At 35.9% G+C, this 17645-nt stretch overlaps 1 protein-coding gene across 3 annotated transcripts in view; it reads left to right on the top strand.

Annotated features, from left to right (window-relative positions):
* The window catches only part of NLK (nemo like kinase), a 156433-nt gene that overhangs the window by 58585 nt on the left and 80203 nt on the right, over positions 1 to 17645 (top strand). The gene's annotated exons all lie outside the window — the stretch shown is intronic.

Genomic DNA, 17645 nt, shown 5'->3' with positions numbered 1-17645 from the left:
CATATGCCCAAGGTGGAATAAAAGAGAGTAGAAATTATTAATTATTTTTCTTCTAATAATAGAAATCTGTTATGATAGTTATTACTCACTTATTTGTACTATAACTCTTCCAAGTGGAAGGTAAACATTTTTGTGAAAGGTACCAGCATAAAATGCAGGAAAGGGGAAGAAAACTGACATTGAGTACATATTTATTCATCAGTAAGGACACGTGTATATTATTGGCCACATCATTTTAATTGGATGGATATTTCATTATTTAACCAATCACCTATTGTTGGGCATACAAGTTTTTTCCCGGTTATTTTTCACAATTATGAAAAGCTTTTCATTACCATTCTGTTTTTTTTTTTTTTTTTTTTGAGATGGAGTTTCACTCTTGTTGCCCAGGTTGGAGTGCAATGGCGCCATCTCGGCTCACCGCACCCTCCGCCTCCCGGGTTCAAGTGATTTTCCTGCCTTAGCCTCCTGAGTAGCTGCGATTACAGACATGTGCCACAACGCTTGGCTAATTTTATATTTTTAGTAGAGACGGGGTTTCTGCATGTTGGTCAGGCTGGTCTTGAACTCCCAACCTCAGGTGATTCACCTACCTCTGCTTCCCAAAGTGCTGGGATTACAGGTGTGAGCCACCACTCCTGGCTTTCATTACCATTCTTGTACATGCTTATTTTGTCTGATTGTTTCTGTAGTAAACGTTTCCAGAAGTAGAATTGCTGGGACAAAAAGGTCTACCCATTTTTTAAGGGTTTCAATAATACAATGCCAAAATACTCTCCAGAAATGTACTAACTAACACCTTTCATCACTAGTGTAATTCTTGCCAAGTCTATGAGAAAAAAAAATCTGAGTTTCAATTTTATTTCTTTTATTAGTGCAGTGGAGTACTATTTCTTTTGTTTTCTGATTTTTTAAAATTAAGATTTTGTTTACATACAACAAAATTCACCTATCTGTGAATTTTGTACACAGTACAGTTTTATTTTGGTAATTATATACGATCACGGAACCACCACCACAATCAGAACGTTGAACAGGTCTTTCACCCTAAAATGTTTCTTCCTGCTTCTTTGCAGCTGGTCCTCTCTCATCTGCAGCCCCAGGTAACCATTGGTCTAGTTTCTGTCACTGTAGTTTTGTCTTGACAAAAGTCATTTTGTAGACATTTATATTTTCAAATAAATGGAGTCATATAGTAAATAGTCTTTTGTTTGACTTTTTTTTACTTAGCATAATGTTTTGAGATTCATCCATGTTTTGTTTATTAATATTTCATTGGTTTTGTATTATTGAGTTGTGTTCTTTGCTATGGATGTATTAACATTTTTTTGTGTGTTCATCACTTGATTAGCATCTGGATTGTGCCGAAGTTTTGGCTTTTATGAATCACACAATTGTGAACATTTGTGTGCAAGTTTTTACATAGCTCTTGGGTAAATACCTCTTTTACATTGCTCATTTACATTGCTCATTTTAGATTTTACATTTTACATTACATAGCTCTTTTTATATTGCTCTTGGGTAAATACTTAGGAATGGAATTTCTAGTTCACATGGTTAATATATACTTAACTTTATAAGATACCACCATACTGCTTTTCAAAGTGTCCGTACGCTTTGCATTCATACTAGCAGATGAGGATTTGCTCCAAATCTTCATGACCACTTGTTATTTTCAGACTTCTTTTTTAAAACCACAAGCTCATGTTTTATTGGAATAGAGAAACATGGCCATAATTACAATATAGCATGATTAGTGCTAAATATGTCAGTCTTTTAAAACTTCAGCCATACTAGTGGCTGTGTAGTAGAATCTTACTGTGGTTTTAATTTGCATTTCTCTGACTTGTGATGTTGAGCATACTTTTATGAGCTTATTGGCCATCTGCATAAAGTGTGGAGACCTTTCCTCAGTTTTAATTGGATTATTTATTCTGGATACAAGCCCTTTGTCATGTAGGTGTTTTAAAATAGTGTCTCCCATTTGGTGGCTTGCCTTTTCATTTTCTTAACAGTGTATTTTGAAGAGCAAAATGTTTTTATCTTGTGAAGTTCATTTTATCTATTTTTTTTACTTTCATAATTTTTGCATCTTTGTGTTCTAAAAAATCTTTACCTAACTCAAAGTCGCAAACATTTTATCCAAATGATTTTTTTCCCTGAAAGTTTAATCAGTTTTACCTTTTAAATTTAGTCCTGAAAGGGTAGCCTCATATGTCCAAGGTGGGGTAAAAGAGGGTAGAAACGATGAATTATTTTTCTTTTAATAATAGAAATCTGGCCAACTTTGAAGTTGTGTATAGTGTGAAAGTAAAGGTCATGAGTCATTTTTCTCCATGTGGATATCCTATTATTCCATCACCATTGGTTTAAAAAGCTATCTTTTGTTCTGTTGAATTGCCTTGGCCTTTGTTGAAAATTACTTGACATATAAGCATAGGTCTGTTTTTGGACTTTGTGTTCTGTTTTATTGACCTCTATGTCTATCATTATGCCAATACCACCACATATTGATTTCTGTAGCTTTATAATATTGAAATCAAGTAGTATAAATCATTCAACATTGTTCTTCAAAATTGTTTTACCTATTCTAAGTCCTTTGTCTTTCCATACAAATTTTTTAATCACCTGTTGCTTTCTTCAAAAAAGCCTGCAGGATTTTGATTGGAATTGCATAGAATCTAAAGATAATTTTGGGAGGTTTGCCGTTTGAACAATATTAAGTCTTTCAAGCCATGAACATGAATCCATGGACATGGTATATTTCTCTTTATTTAGGTTGTCACCAATTTCTCTTTGCAATGTTTTGTATTTCTCAGTGTACAAGTCTTGCACATCTTTCATTAAATTTATTTGTGAGGTTTTTTTTGTGCTTTTGTAAACAGAGTTGGGGTTTTTATTCATCTTTATCTTCTAATCATTCAAAGCTAGTATGTAGAGATGCAGTTGAATTTTGTAGATTGACCTCATACTCTGGAACTCTGCTGCTTTCATTTATTAGTTCTAGTAGCTCTTTGTAGGTTTCTTAGGATTTACTACATGTATGATTTTATCATCTGTCAATCAGGACATTTTAAGTTTTTCCTTTCTCATTCGTATGCCATTTATTTATTGTTTACTTATTTTTTTCCCTATTGGCTAGGGACCCAGTGTGCATGCACTTTTTTTTTTTTTTTTTTATACTTTAGGTTTTAGGGTACATGTGCACAATGTGCAGGTTTGTTACATATGTATCCATGTGCCACGTTGATTTCCTGCACCCATTAACTCGTCATTTAGCATTAGGTATATCTCCTAATGCTTGTACATGCACTTTTACAATTGCTGTGTTTCCCTGATAAATTGTCCTTATATAGGTATAAAATGTCTCTGTTTCTTGTATAAATTTTATCTTGAGATTTATTTTATCTGATTCTAATATAACCATTTTAGCCATCTTATGCTTACATGCTATATTCTTTTTCATTTATTTACTTTTAACCTATCTATATCTTTTGTGTAAAGTGTATCACTTATAGACAGCATATGATTGGGTATTGTTTCTTTGTCCATTATGATAGCCTCTGCCTTTTAATTGCAATTTTGGTTTATTAATCTTTAATGTAATTAGTGATGTATAGTGAGGTTTGGGTTTACCATTTTGTTGTTGTTGTTTTCTGTTGTTGCCTGCATTTTGTTTTTATGTTCCTCTTTTCCAGCCCTCTCACTTTTGGATTATTTGAGATACATTTTTATTGAGATAGAAAAGCTTATATTAACTAATGTTTTTAAGTGATCTCTAGACGTCTGCTGACAGTAATTGCTTTAATCAAACATTTTTTGGATATTGTTGACTCATATTAAAGTAGAAAAAAGTTTTTGGGCAGGTGCAGTGGCTCACACCTGTAATCCCAGCACTTTGGGAGGCTGAGGCAGGTGGATCATGAGGTCACGAGATCGAGACCATCCTGGGCAACATGGTGAAACCCTGTCTCTACTAAAAATACAAAAATTAGCTGGACATGGTGGTGCACGCCTGTAGTCCCAGCTACATGGGAGGCTGAGGCAGGAGAATCACTTGAACCCAGGAGGCAGATGTTGCAGTGAGCCGAGATCACACCATTGCACTCCAGCCTGGCAACAGACCGAGACTCCATCTCAAAAAAAAAAAAAAAAAAAGTTTTTACCCCCTTCAGCTAGAAATATTTCATGGATTTGGGATATTTCGGAGTTCTAAGGGATGTGATGAGGTTGCAAAAGAAATCTGGCAGACTTAGAAAGCCTAATAATAAAAGTTCATTTATTATAGAGTCTGGCTTGCATTTTTTTCTTTGTAGTTTCTCCCATGGGACAGAAGTTTACTTCAGGGGGGCATCAGCTTTGTCTTATTCCTCTTTATATATGTAGTACCTAGTGATGGCTAGTTAGATACCCAGTAAAGGTATATGGAAAGAGTAAATGGTTTGCAGGTGGCTCTTATGTCTGTCTGTCTGCTATAAAGCATTCGTGTGGAGCAACTCTGCAATTTCTAACAACCTTTTGGTAGTAATTATCCCTTCGTATATATTTCCTTTCATTCTTCTGAGGGGGACAAATGGCAAAAAACATAAAAAAAAAAAGTTGAGGAATGGTGGAGTGGAGGAAAGTTTTGTTATATGTGATTCCTAGTCTGTTTCTTGCTACTTTGTATAGAATAATATGCTATCTGAGAGTAACAAGAATGAGTCCTGTAGATTGTTCTCTGGAAGTATAGCAGAAGTTCCATAAGCCAGCCACCATTGATATTATGCATTACATGCATTTTTACCATGATTTAAAATCTTTTTGCACTCAAACTTTCTAAGATTGTGCTTTACCTTTTTTCTGAACTTTGGAGCTTTTGCAGTGTGAAAGTTTTTGTTTGAAAGTTGTATTCATCCATATATATTTGTGTGTTTATATGTAAATACATGCAAATTTACAAAGAGCTGCTTCACACAGTATATATTTAAGGTCTTAAAAATTCAATTAAGGGAACTTTTGTCTATGTGTATTTACAAGTGAGATAATTAATTTGGAAATAAGCATAGATTTTAAACTTCTTGTAGTTATCACAGTGGTAGGAAATTAATGTGTTAGTGATGAACTTTTGAAGCCAAGTTCTGAATACTTTAAAAAATCTAGTGTCTTCAACTTAGCAGGTGCACTCTCCCTGTCTACAGTTTAAGGTCTGATTAAGGTTTGTAATTTGAAAACATAAGAGATAGTGCCCAGTTAGGTTAAAGTACCAAGAGAAATAGTTTTAAGACTGATAAGCTCTTTGAAAAATGTGTTCTGACCACTTTACCTGCTAATTTTTTGACTCATACATTTATCATTTTGTTGTATACACTCAATCTATTTCTGTTGTTTATTACCGTTATTATTTAATAAATGAAACATTCCAGAATTCTTTTTCAACTTGAAAGAAATTTCCCATTGACCCTTTGTCTAGTGATAAATATGTTTATTGCCTGATATTCATATTATTACATTATTCACTGAAATTTCTATATTCTTTAAGAACAGAGCAGGGATTTTGAGATGCTGTCTTGGAGTAGAAGTATGTAAAATGTTTTTCCAACCAGTTTCTCAACTAGATCTTGGCCATTTCTCACTCTCTAGTTTCTGGGGATTTGTAATCCAGTAAAAATTGCTATATATAAACAATGATTTTTGTTTCATCAAACTGGGGCCAAGTCAGTGGAAGATAGGGACTGGACTTTAGTTTTGTTTTTGTTTTTGTTTTTTTGAGACCGAGTCTCGCTGTGTCGCCCAGGCTAGAGTGCAGTGGCGCAATCTCGGCTCACTGCAACATCTGCCTCCCAGGTTCAAGCGATTCTCCTGCCTTAGCCACCTGAGTAGCTGGGATTACAGGCACACGCCACTATGCCCAGCTAATTTTTGTTTTTTCAGTAGAGACGAGGTTTCACCATGTTGGTCAGGCTGGTCTCGAACTCCTGACCTTGTGATCCGCCCACCTTGGCCCCCTAAAGTGCTGGGATTACAGGCGTGAGCCACTACACCCAGCCGGGTTTTAGTTATTTTTATTGGATATTGTAAGTGGTAAATTCAGATAGACTTTTTTGGCAAGCACATGACGTTTTTTGCCCGTATCACTTTGATGGTCAGTTTCATCATTCTTACTGGGTGAGACAGACAAGCAGAGCAAGGCACTCAAGAGTTTAAAAAATAAGGATCCATGTGAAAGTAACTTTCAGTTATTTGGTAAAAGGGGATAATAATAGTATTGAAATATTCTTACATGGAATGCTGTAGATTCAGGGAAAATTCCCTTTACACTCCTGGGGTGGTATTTTGGATATTATTAATAATAGCCAAAGAAAGAAACAAAGAACAAGTTGATACTGTGCTGTCCTAGTTCTAAATCCATTTTATGGTTTTCTTATGGTCACCTTCCCCAAACTCCCACACTGAAACTCTTGCGTTATTGAATCCCAGTTTTAGTTCTGTTTGACTCCCATTTTAGTTTTATTTGACTTAGTAGCCTTCCATTATTCAGGTGGTTTTCTGTTAGGTGTTCAATTCCTCAGTAAGATGCCAGGCTGCAGACTATTTTCCTGTTTTCAGCTACATTCTGCATGACTGTCTCTGATTACTACCTTGAATCTTCACCTTGGTTCAAGGTTTCTGTCACAGCTGAAGGGAAAGGAAACAGGTACCTTTTTTCACCCAGCACTGTCTTTTAAATTTATGTCCCAAAGGAGGATTAAAAATCCTCCTAACCATGTAATATACACCTGAAATTCTATCTATGCTATAACAGGTGACTTCTCTAACATCGCTAATGAACTGTAGCAAAAGAAAATGTATCCCTCTTTACCTGAGATTTCATAGTTTGTATATATATAGTTTGTGTGTATTTCATAGTTTATGTACCAGTTTTTTTTAATTGGTAGCATAAACTCTTAAAAATTGTTGTTTGATCCAAAGACTGGTATGCTTCAGATATAAACCTCTAATGGTGTTTTCATCTCCTTCCTCTAGTTAACTGGCTTTTCAAATGGGAGAAAATACGGATTCTTTTTCAAAGGTTGCTGATGTCATTTGTTAGTAAAAAATTGATTTGGGAAAAAGTAAGGTTCATTCATCAGATAAACCCCTGTCAGGTGTTTGAACAGCCAGTTCTTTCCCCCACCCCTTCTTAAGTGAGCTATAAAGAAGACCTGGTGATTCACTCGTAAGTTGGCCACAGAAGAAAGCCTTTGTTATCTCTTGCTAGCAGCTTTTGAGCCTACTTCCATTTCTCCAGGTGGATCTTGAGTAGACATTGTTAGCTAATGATGATCACTTTACTCACTTAGAGTCGTTCTGCTCCCTGCATCGTGCCAACAGGATTCAGTGCCCAAAGCCAAGGCCATAGCCCTGTGTCAGACTACCAACATATAAAGAAAATTTTTGTTTGCAATGTTTGATGTTCCTATTGTGGGTGATTTATTTAGTTTCCATTATTGCTCTATTTACCATAATTAAAAATCAGGAGTAAATTGCAGTATTTGTCCCATTGTATTTTTTCCAAGTATGTTTCCCAAAAACTTACTCTGTATCTAAAGCATCCATATTATGGTTGGAGAACCTAACATGAAATATATAGAATAATGACTTGAGTACCTCACTCTACATATTTTATTGAAAACATGCCTCAAGCAACATTAATTTCTTCTTTTTAGCTTTCAGAATAATTTTGCATATTCAGAACTTATCTTCAACTAAATAAATTCTTTTACACAGCGTGCTTTATTTATATGAACACTATAGCATTTCAATTTATATTACCATCTTATAATAATTTCAATTCATATATAATGAAAATACATAAAATATCCTAGAACTTCTTTTGTAAAATTGAGGTATATCTTATATACTGCTTCTTATATGCTAACAGATGTATTCCTTATAACAGGAAAAGAAGGAATGCACAAAAACCGATAAATGCAAGAGCTGTATACTGGAACACTTGAATAAGAGATAATATCTCACTATGAGAATTTCAGTTCAAATAAACAAAAATGTAATTGCCCTCAGTAATGTAATAAGAAATTTTTAAGAGAATGAAATGGAAGTAGTAGACCTGAGCACTTTGTTTTAAATGCACAGATTTGAATACACCCAATTTCGTAGTAAATACTTTTGACATAAATTTTACATACAGCATCCTCAGATTATGGTGCAATGAAATTGGAAATTAATAAGAAAACAGCAGATTTTCAACCAAATGAAAAAGAGAAATACATGCTACAATAAAACTATACTATTTGAAAGACATAAAAAATCCCCATCACCAATTATCCAGCTCATGAGGCTAACATAGCTTAACTAATAATTTTGTTCAACTCTATATACCAATTTCAACAAGAAAAAATAGAGCATATATAATGTACTGGTTAATCCCAAAAGGACCTAAGAAAAGAAAGAGTAAGATAGACAAAATTAAGATGAAAACTACTGAAATGGATAATTTAAAAATTTTTTTAACTTTAAAAACTAGATTACAAAAATTAAAAACACTACACAACTAGGTATTTTGAATACACTAGTTGCAATAGGAAGCACAAGAAAATTTGATGGAATCACTGGTGAATATTTTTCAGTATGTAATATGTATATCATAGAAATAGCTACTAAGCCGGGCACAGTGGCTCACACCTGTAATCCTAGCACTTTGGGAGGCCGAGGTGGGTGGATCACCTGAGGTCAGGAGTTCAAGACCAGCCTGGCCAACGTGGTGAGACCCCGTCTCTACTAAAAATACAAAAATTAGCTGGGCGTGGTGGCGGGCACCTGTAATCCCAGCTACTCAGGAGGCTGAGGCAGGAGAATCGCTTGAACCCAGGAGGCGGAGGTTGCAGTGAGCCAAGACCACACCATTGCACTCCAGCCTGGGCAACAAGAGCGAAACTCTGTCTCAAAAAAAAACAAAAAACAAAGACAGAAAAGAAAAGAAAAAAAAGAAATAGATACTAAACACTGAAGTAAATTGAAGGTTACCCAGTTTATTTTGTGAGGCAGACAGGTATGGTGCCTACTAAGGTCAGAACATAAGATTGAAGGCAGTCTTGTTGATGAATATAGATGAAAAAAACTCTAAGAATAATGTAAATAGAACACATATTAAAAGGTATTCAACAATTAAAAATAATATGCACCATGACCAAGTGAGATCTAGTATAGAATTTCAGGATTGGTTCAGTATAAGTCAAACTATTAATATAATCCATTTCATTACTGGGAAAAATAGTAAAATCAAAACAATGTTCATTGATCTGGGATGGGATACTGTTTTAGGCACTGGAAGGATACAAAGAGACATGTATCAGTAGAATCCTTGTGCTCTCAAGGGTTTATAACCTAGTAAATTAAAAAAGAAAATTAGTGAAAATCATGATGTGCCCCAAATATTTGAAAACATCCTAAAAATGTCTTATAAAAAGTAACAGACTGGGTGCAGTGGCTCACGCCTGTAATCCCAGCACTTTGGGAGGCCAAGGTAGGTGGATCACTTGAGGTCAGGAGTTTGAGACCAGCCTGGCCAACACGGTGAAACCCCATCTCTACTAAAAATACAAAAATTAGCCAGGTGTGGTGGTGCATGCATGTAGTCCCAGCTACTCAGGAGGCAGGAGAATCACTTGAATCCAGGAGGCAGAAGTTGTAGCCAAGATCACATCACTGTGCTCCAGCCTGGGCAACAGAGGGATACTCTGCCTTAAAAAAAAAAAAAAAAAAAAAATCAACATACATTCCTGACAATCCAAAAGTATAAAGGAAATGTAAGGGTTTTTCATATATATTTATAACTAAGATTTAACGTTAGCCTAAAAGGAAAAGTAAAGGCATCTTCTGTTAAAAAATAATTAAAATAGTGCTGCCTCATATCAAATGTTAGCTATTATATAAAAATTTAAAAAAAAAAGGTACAGATATATGCAAGAAGGAAATTAAACTATCAGAATTCAAATGATTGTTATATATCCAGAAAATCTGAAAAATTAAACAGCATAATAACTGAATTTAGGTTGCAAATTTTTTTGGTTTTTTTTTTTTTGAGGCGGAGTCTCGCTCTGTCGCCGAGGCTGGAGTGCAATGGCGCTATCTTGGCTCACTGCAAGTTCCGACTCCCGGGTTCACGCCATTCTCCTGCCTCAGCCTCCCGAGTAGCTGGGACTACAGGTGCCTGCCACCACGCCCAGCTAATTTTTTTGTATTTTTTTAGTAGAGACGGGGTTTCACCATGTTAGCCAGGATCGTCTCGATCTCCTGACCTCGTGATCCGCCCGCCTCGGCCTCCCAAAGTGCTGGGATTACAGGCATGAGCCACCGTGCCCGGCCGCAAATTTTAAGTTAATAAAAGTAAAGCATGTTACTGTATTTTAACAATAGATAATATAGCAACAAATATATACCTGTTTACAGTGACACACATAAAATACTTTAACATAATGTTCTGTGTATATGTGAATAATAAAACTTTAATAGCAAGCATGAAATTAGTTTGAATAAATGGAAAGTTGTACCCTGGCTAGTGGGAAGGCCAGAAGTATTAAAATTACATGCTTACTATATTAATTACTCAATTTAATATTTAACCAAGATACCAATATAATATCTTTAGAAGCCTTGATTCCAGCGTTACCTGAGAATCTCAATTCCCCATCCCAGACATAGGGAATCCATTTACATTTTAAGATTTTAGGCTGGGCACGGTGGCTCATGCCTGTAATCCCAGCACTTTGGGAGGCCAAGGTGGGCAGATCATGAGGTCAGGAGATCGAGACGATCCTGGCTAACATGGTGAAACCCCGTCTCTACTAAAAAAATACAAAAAAATTAGCCGGGCATGGTGGCAGGCATCTGTAGTCCCAGCTACTTGGGAGGCTGAGGCAAGAGAACAGCATGAACCCGGGAGGTGGAGCTTGCAGTGAGCCGAGATCGTGCCGCTGCACTCCAGCCTGGGCAACACAGCGAGACTCCGTCTCACAAAAGAAAAAAAAAAAGATGTTAAGATTTCCACGTGATTCCTGTTTGTTTAAATAAGTGGTTAATATGTGACCTATTTGGATGAATGGAAAAACTGTATCAAAGGGGATAGAAGGAAACTGTACCGAATAAAATCAGAATAGGGCCTAGAATATTGTAAACAGTTGATATTCTATGGTGATGATTTTTGTTCTAACAACTTTATTGAGGCATAATTTATATACCATAAAATTTACCCATCATAAGTATGTAATTCAGTGCCTTTTAGTTAATTTATGGTGTTATACAACCATCACTACCACCCAATTTTAGAATATTTTCATCACCCCAAAGACTTGCTCATTAATAGTAACCTACTCCCAACCCCAGGCAACCACTGAAATGTTCTGTCTCTACACATTTGTTTTTTCCAAGAATTTCTTATAAGTGATATATTATGTAGTCTTTTGTGTTTGGCTTCTTTCACGTAGCATAATGTTTTTGAGGTTTGTTCTGTTGTATAGATGTATCATAGTTTATGCATTCACTAGGTAATGGATTTAACACTTTCCAGTTTTTGACTATTATGAATAATGCTATGAATATTTACATATAAGTCTTTGTGTGGACTTAAGTTTTCATTTCCCCTGTGTAGACACCTAAGAGTGGAGTTGCAGGGTCATGGTAAGTTTATGTTTAACTTTTTAAGGTGCAGCCAAACTGTTTTCCAAGGTAGATTTGCCATTGTACAGTCTTACCAGTAATGTAAAAGGGTTCCAATTTTGGTTGGGATTACTTTGAATCTATAAGTCACTAAGAGGAGAATTGTCATCTTAACACTATTGAGTTTTCTAATCCACAAATATGAAGTGTTTCCTTATTTAAATCTTCTCTAATTTATCAGCAACGTTTTGTAGTTTGCATCCTATGTCTTACACTTCTTTTTAAAATTTATTCCTTAAGTATTTTATTCTTTATGATTCTGTTGTGAATGAAATTGTTTTCTTAAGTTCATCTTTAGATTATTTATTGCTTATATATATATATATATATATCTTGGAATATCTTCATTTGGACTTCATTTTTGAAGGATAGGATCTTAGTCGCATATAGAATTTTTGCTTTCTCCACTAAAATATGGCATTCCACTGCCTTCTGACTTCCATTATTTCTGATGAGAAGTCAGTCGTTTATCATATTGTTATTTTTCTCTTGCTTTGACTTGAATTGATATTTGACTATGAAGTGTCTAGGCGTGGATCTCTTTGTGTCCATCTTACTTGGGGTTTTTTTTTTTTTTTTTTTTAAAAACAACTTTTTGGATCTGTAGATTATTTTTCATCAAATTTGGAAATATTTCAACTATTATTTCTTTTTCTTCAAATACTTGTTCTGCCTCTTTCTTGCTCCTTTCCTCCTGATATTCCCATTGCATGCGTGTTGGTACCCTCACTGTTACTGCATAGGTCTCTGAGGTTTTGTTCATTTTCGCAAACTTTTTTCTTCGTTTCTAATATGTACTTTTCAAATCTAGAATTTGATTTTGTTCTATTTTTGTGGTTTCTACTTCTGTGTTGATATTCCCTGTTGAGTCATTGTCACCATATTTTTCTTTAATTTCTTAAACAGGTCTCCTTTAATTCTTTGAGCATATTTATGATAGCTAGTTTGGAAGTCTTTTTCTGAATAGGACATCTGGACACATTCAGAAACAGTTTCTGTTTGATCGTTTGTTTGTTTTTTTGAGACAGAGTCTCGATCTATTGCCCAGGCTGGAGTGCAGTGGCGCAATCTCAGCTCACTGCAACCTCTGCCTCCTAGGTTCAAGTGATTCTCCTGCCTCAGCCTCCCAAGTAACTGGAATTACAGATGCACACCACCATGCCTGGCTAATTTTTTTTATTTTTAGTAGACATGGGGTTTCACCATGTTGGCCAGGCTGACCTCAGGAGATCTGCCCACCTTGGCCTCCCAAAGTGCTGGGATTACAGGCATGAGCCACCGTGCCTGTCCAGAAACAGTTTTTATTGACTGCTTTTTTCCCCTGAGTATGGGCCACATTTTCCTGTTGCTTTACATGTCATGGAATGTTTTTGCTAAAAACTGGACATATTAGATAATACAGCGTAAAAGCTCTGGTTCTGATTTTCCTCACCCCTGACGGTTGTCATTATTGTTGTTATATATATTTGTTTCTTATTAAATGACACGTGCAGACTTAATGTGCAGAATCTCTCTCCCCACTGAGGTGCAGCCAGCTCGGGTCTCTGCTCAATTTTGTTTTGTTTTTTTTAATTTTTAGCCTAGCTTTCTTGGAGTCTTGCTTGTGTCTGCATAGCTGAGTGGTTGGCTATTGGTTAAAGGTTGTGCTCAAGCATTTTGAGCTAATAAGGCTTATACCTTTTGGGGGGTGTGTGTGTGTGTGTGTGTGTGTGTGTGTGTGTGTGTGTGTGTGTTGGGAGAGCATGTAGTTTTCAAATATGCCCAGCTTTTATTTTCTGCTGAGCCCTCTCAGTTTTTCCTCACATGCAGGAAGCCTCTCAGTCAGCAAGAGATCTATGGAGAGTTCAGGCTATCTCCAGTCTCCTCTGGGCATATATTCAGCCATCAGTTAGCCAGGACTGTGTGGGGGAGTTTAGCCCCCTGTGTGGCTCTCACATTTCCAGAATCTCCTTGTTAAATTTCTGGATTTCTGATAGTCTGCCTTTCTTCTCAACCAGGACAGCAGGCTTTGAATAACAGAGCTATAGGCCTTCTCTGTTCTTTTCTAGTTGAGTTTAATGCTTTGACCCCACATCGCTACTGGGTGTGGGTTTTTTGCCCTCCCCTTCAAATCATGTTAGCTCCCTGTGACAACGAAGCTGCTTGGGTTTTGTAGCCAGCCTTGCCCAGGAACTATTAGATGTACTGGTGCTTGGGTAGGGTGTGGCAGGGGTGGGGTAAGAAGCTGACCCAAGCTGTGACTCCCACTATTATTACACAAATTTCAGCAGGTTTTTGTAAAAACACTTAAATTTGTCATTTGACTTTGGCCATTTTCTGGAGTCCCAAAATGGCTGTTTTTGACACTTCTGTCTAGTTTTATAGTTGTTTTGAGGGGAAAGGATTTGCTGACCTCTTCAGTTTGCCACAGCTGGAAGTCCTGCCTCCTGTTTTGTTTTGTTTTGTTTTTGTAATATTTTTGGGTTTGGTTATTTTTAACAGGCTAATTGAAAACCTGAAGCACATCTATATATTGTAGCTGCCTCAGCATTGTGCTTCACAATGGAAGAAGTTAGGAGACTGTGATTAGATTAGGGGTGGGGCTGTAGTCCTAAATTTGCTGACAGCACTTTCCTGTGGAATGCTTCCTAATAATGTATTCTTGTGTAATGATGAAGAAAATGTTTTTTTTTTTTTTAAGCAAGCAGATTCCTTTGGAATTCTACAACATAAAAAAGACATCATAGTATACTCCTCTCTACAGAATGAATTTGGCACAGGGAAAGAAGTGACAAAGTTCTTTGGGCTGGTATAGATGTATATCTATATGAAAAATAATGGAAAGACTCATCCTTTTAAAAAGTTACTCATTATACAGGTTTAAGCTAAAATTTTTTTGTGTGCTAGAAAATTAAGCTGGGCAGTTTGCCTTTTTAAAAAACCTTTCTAATTATTTAGTAACACACATACACAAAATAAAATGTACAACTCAGTGGTGTATCACAAAGTGCACACCTCTATAACCACCATTCAAGTGAGATACAGGACATCACCGGTACCCAGAAGTCCCCTGTGCCCTCTGGATCCATACCCCAAGAGAGGGTTCTTGGATCTCACACAAGAAAAAATTGGGGCAAGTCCATAGAGTAAAGTGAAAGCAAGTTTACTTAAGTAAAGGAATAAAAGAATGACTACTCCATAGGCAGAGCAGCCCTGAGGGCTGCTGGTTGCCCATTTTTATGATTATTTCTTGATTATATGCTAAACAAAGGATGGATTATTTATGCCTCCCCTTTTTAGGCCATATAGGGTAACTTCTTGGTGTTGCCATGGCATTTGTAAACTGTCATGGCACTAGTGGGAGTGTCTCTTAGCATGCTAATGCATTATAATTCCAGAGGTCACTCTCATCACCATCTTGGTTTTGGTGGATTTTAGCTGGCTGCTTTACTGCAACCTGTTTTACCAGCAAGGTCTTTATGACCTGTATCTTGTGCTGACCTCCTATCTCATCCTGTGACTTAGAATGCCTTAACTTCTGGGAATGCAGCCCAGTAGATCTCAGCCTCATTTTACCCAACCCCCATTCAAGATGGAGTTGCTCTGATTCAAACTCCTCTGACACTCTACCACCATTGTCCTCTCCTCCTAAGATAATCACTGTCCTAACTTTTATGCTAACTACTTCCTTTCCCAACAGTTTCTATCTCCTAAGTGTGCATCCCTAAACATTATAGTTTAACTTTGCCTTTTTTTTTTAATATTATGGAAATGGTATCTTGCAGTATATATTTATGGTGACTGGTTTCTTTTGTTCAAAATTATGTTTGTAAGATTTATCTATGTTGTTGCATATGGCAGTAGTTCATTTTAATTGCTGGAGAGTATTCCATTGTTTGAATATACCGCAATTTGTATACTGTATATTATATATTGAACATTCTGTTTGTGGATATTTAAGCTATTTCCAGTTTTAAGGGTATTACAAATATTGCTGCTCTGAATACGCTTGCATGTGTCTTAATGTATAGATATGCATATTTCTTTTGGTTGTATACCTAGGAGTCAAATTGCCAGGTCATAGTGTGTATATATTTTTTACTTAATAGATAATGTCAACTTGTTTTCCGAAGTGATTATAACAATTTACCCTCCTAAACTATAAGAATTTCCATTGCACTTCATCTTAACAAAACATTTGCTATTGTTAGACTTTTAAAAAATTGATTTGTAGGAGTTCTGTATACATCTGGATAAGAGCCCTTTGTTCCTTATAAGTGTTGCAAGCATCTTCTCCTATGTGACTTGCATTTTTACCCTCTTAATGTAGATATGAAAAGACGTTCTTGATTTTAAAGTAGCCAAATATATCAATATTTTCCAGTGTGATTAGTGCTTTTTGTGTTCAATTGAAGAAATCTTTCCTTGCCTTAATATCATATTCTTCTATATGTTATCTTCTAAAAGTGATGTGATTTTGCTTTTCACATTTATATCTACATCCTACCTGGAATTCGTTTTTGTGTATAGTGTGAAGTAGGTTTGGAGGTTCATCTTATTTTTCCATGTGGATATTTCATGGTTCCAATAACATAGATTGAAAAGATACTGTATCGGGCAGGGTTCGATCAGGAGAAAGAAACCACACCAGTTATTTAAACAGAGTTTAATATGGAAAAAATGTTAATTAGGTATAAAGTTGTCAAGTAGATAACTAAAAATGCAAGAAGAAAACACTAAGATATCACAAAAGTAGCAGTTTCCACCCCACAGCAGGAAGAATAAAGGGAAGAGGTTGGAATTACTCAAATTTAGAACCCCATGATGTCTGAGGAGAGGATACTGGCTCACTTGTGCTGGTATCTGGCATGGAAGATGCAGTGAGGCTAGTTCTGCAAGTTTTGGCAGAACTATAAACTGGATTCAGCTACTGCTATAAGAAGGTACTATTGCTGGGAGTGAAGAAGTATTGTTTGGGTGTCACAGAAACAAGAAACAAGACAAGAAGCCCATAGGAGGTGCAAGTCCCTTCTTCCTCCACCACCCTGCAGTCTCTCTCCACAACCTTCTGTTGGCAGAGCCTAACATGGAGCCAGTTGGCAAAACCAAAATGTGGTTTGTAGAGTTTAGCCCCAGCATTATAGAGCAGTGTTTAGGCGGATGGGTTTGAAGCTGAGAGAGAATAGCTTAATAACTGACACAACCTTCCTGTCTCCACTGCTTTGCAGAGCCAACTTTTTGGTAAGTCAAGTGTTCATATAGGCGATAGTCTCTTTTTAGATTGATTATATTTCTGTTTCATCTGTCTTTGTACCATATTACACTATGTAAATTACTGTAGCTTTATTATGTCTTCATACCTAGTAGAGCAATTTTTCAAAACCGACCTATCCTTCTTCAAGTGTTTTAGCTGTCCTTAGCACACTTAAATTTATAGAAAAACTTTAAAACTACTTCATCTATCCCCCCCCATCAATTTGGGGGGAGTTGACAATTTTGCAATGTTGAGTCTTCTCATCCGTGAATATGATACATCTTTCCATTTATTCTTTAATTTTGCTCTGTAATTTTTTAAACGTCTTGTATAGAAGTCTTGTGTAGCATCTGTTAGCTTTAATCCCAGATATTACATATTTTTAATATTACAAATAGTTTTTTTATAAATTTCATTTTATTTTATTTTGAAAATTTCAAACTTACATTATTTTCCTTTTGTATAATTAGACCCCATTATACCTACCACCTAGATTCAGTAATTAGTAAGATTTGCTTCATTTGTTTCAACTTTTTTTATTGTTGTTGCTGAAGTATTTTAAAACAAATCCTAGATCTCATGTCATTTCACCTATTTATACTTATAAGTATGCATCTCTAGAAAATATGGACATTTTTATTTATAACTAAATCTAAGCCACATTCACATTTCCTCATTTATATTTTTAAAATTTTTTATTTTATGTACAAAGAGC

Source organism: Hylobates moloch, unplaced genomic scaffold (assembly GCF_009828535.3).
Source record: "Hylobates moloch isolate HMO894 unplaced genomic scaffold, HMol_V3 SCAFFOLD_10, whole genome shotgun sequence".
NCBI classification, from domain to species: Eukaryota; Metazoa; Chordata; class Mammalia; order Primates; family Hylobatidae; genus Hylobates; species Hylobates moloch.
Note: the sequence above shows the minus strand (reverse complement) of the source record. Positions and strands in the feature narration are given on the sequence as shown.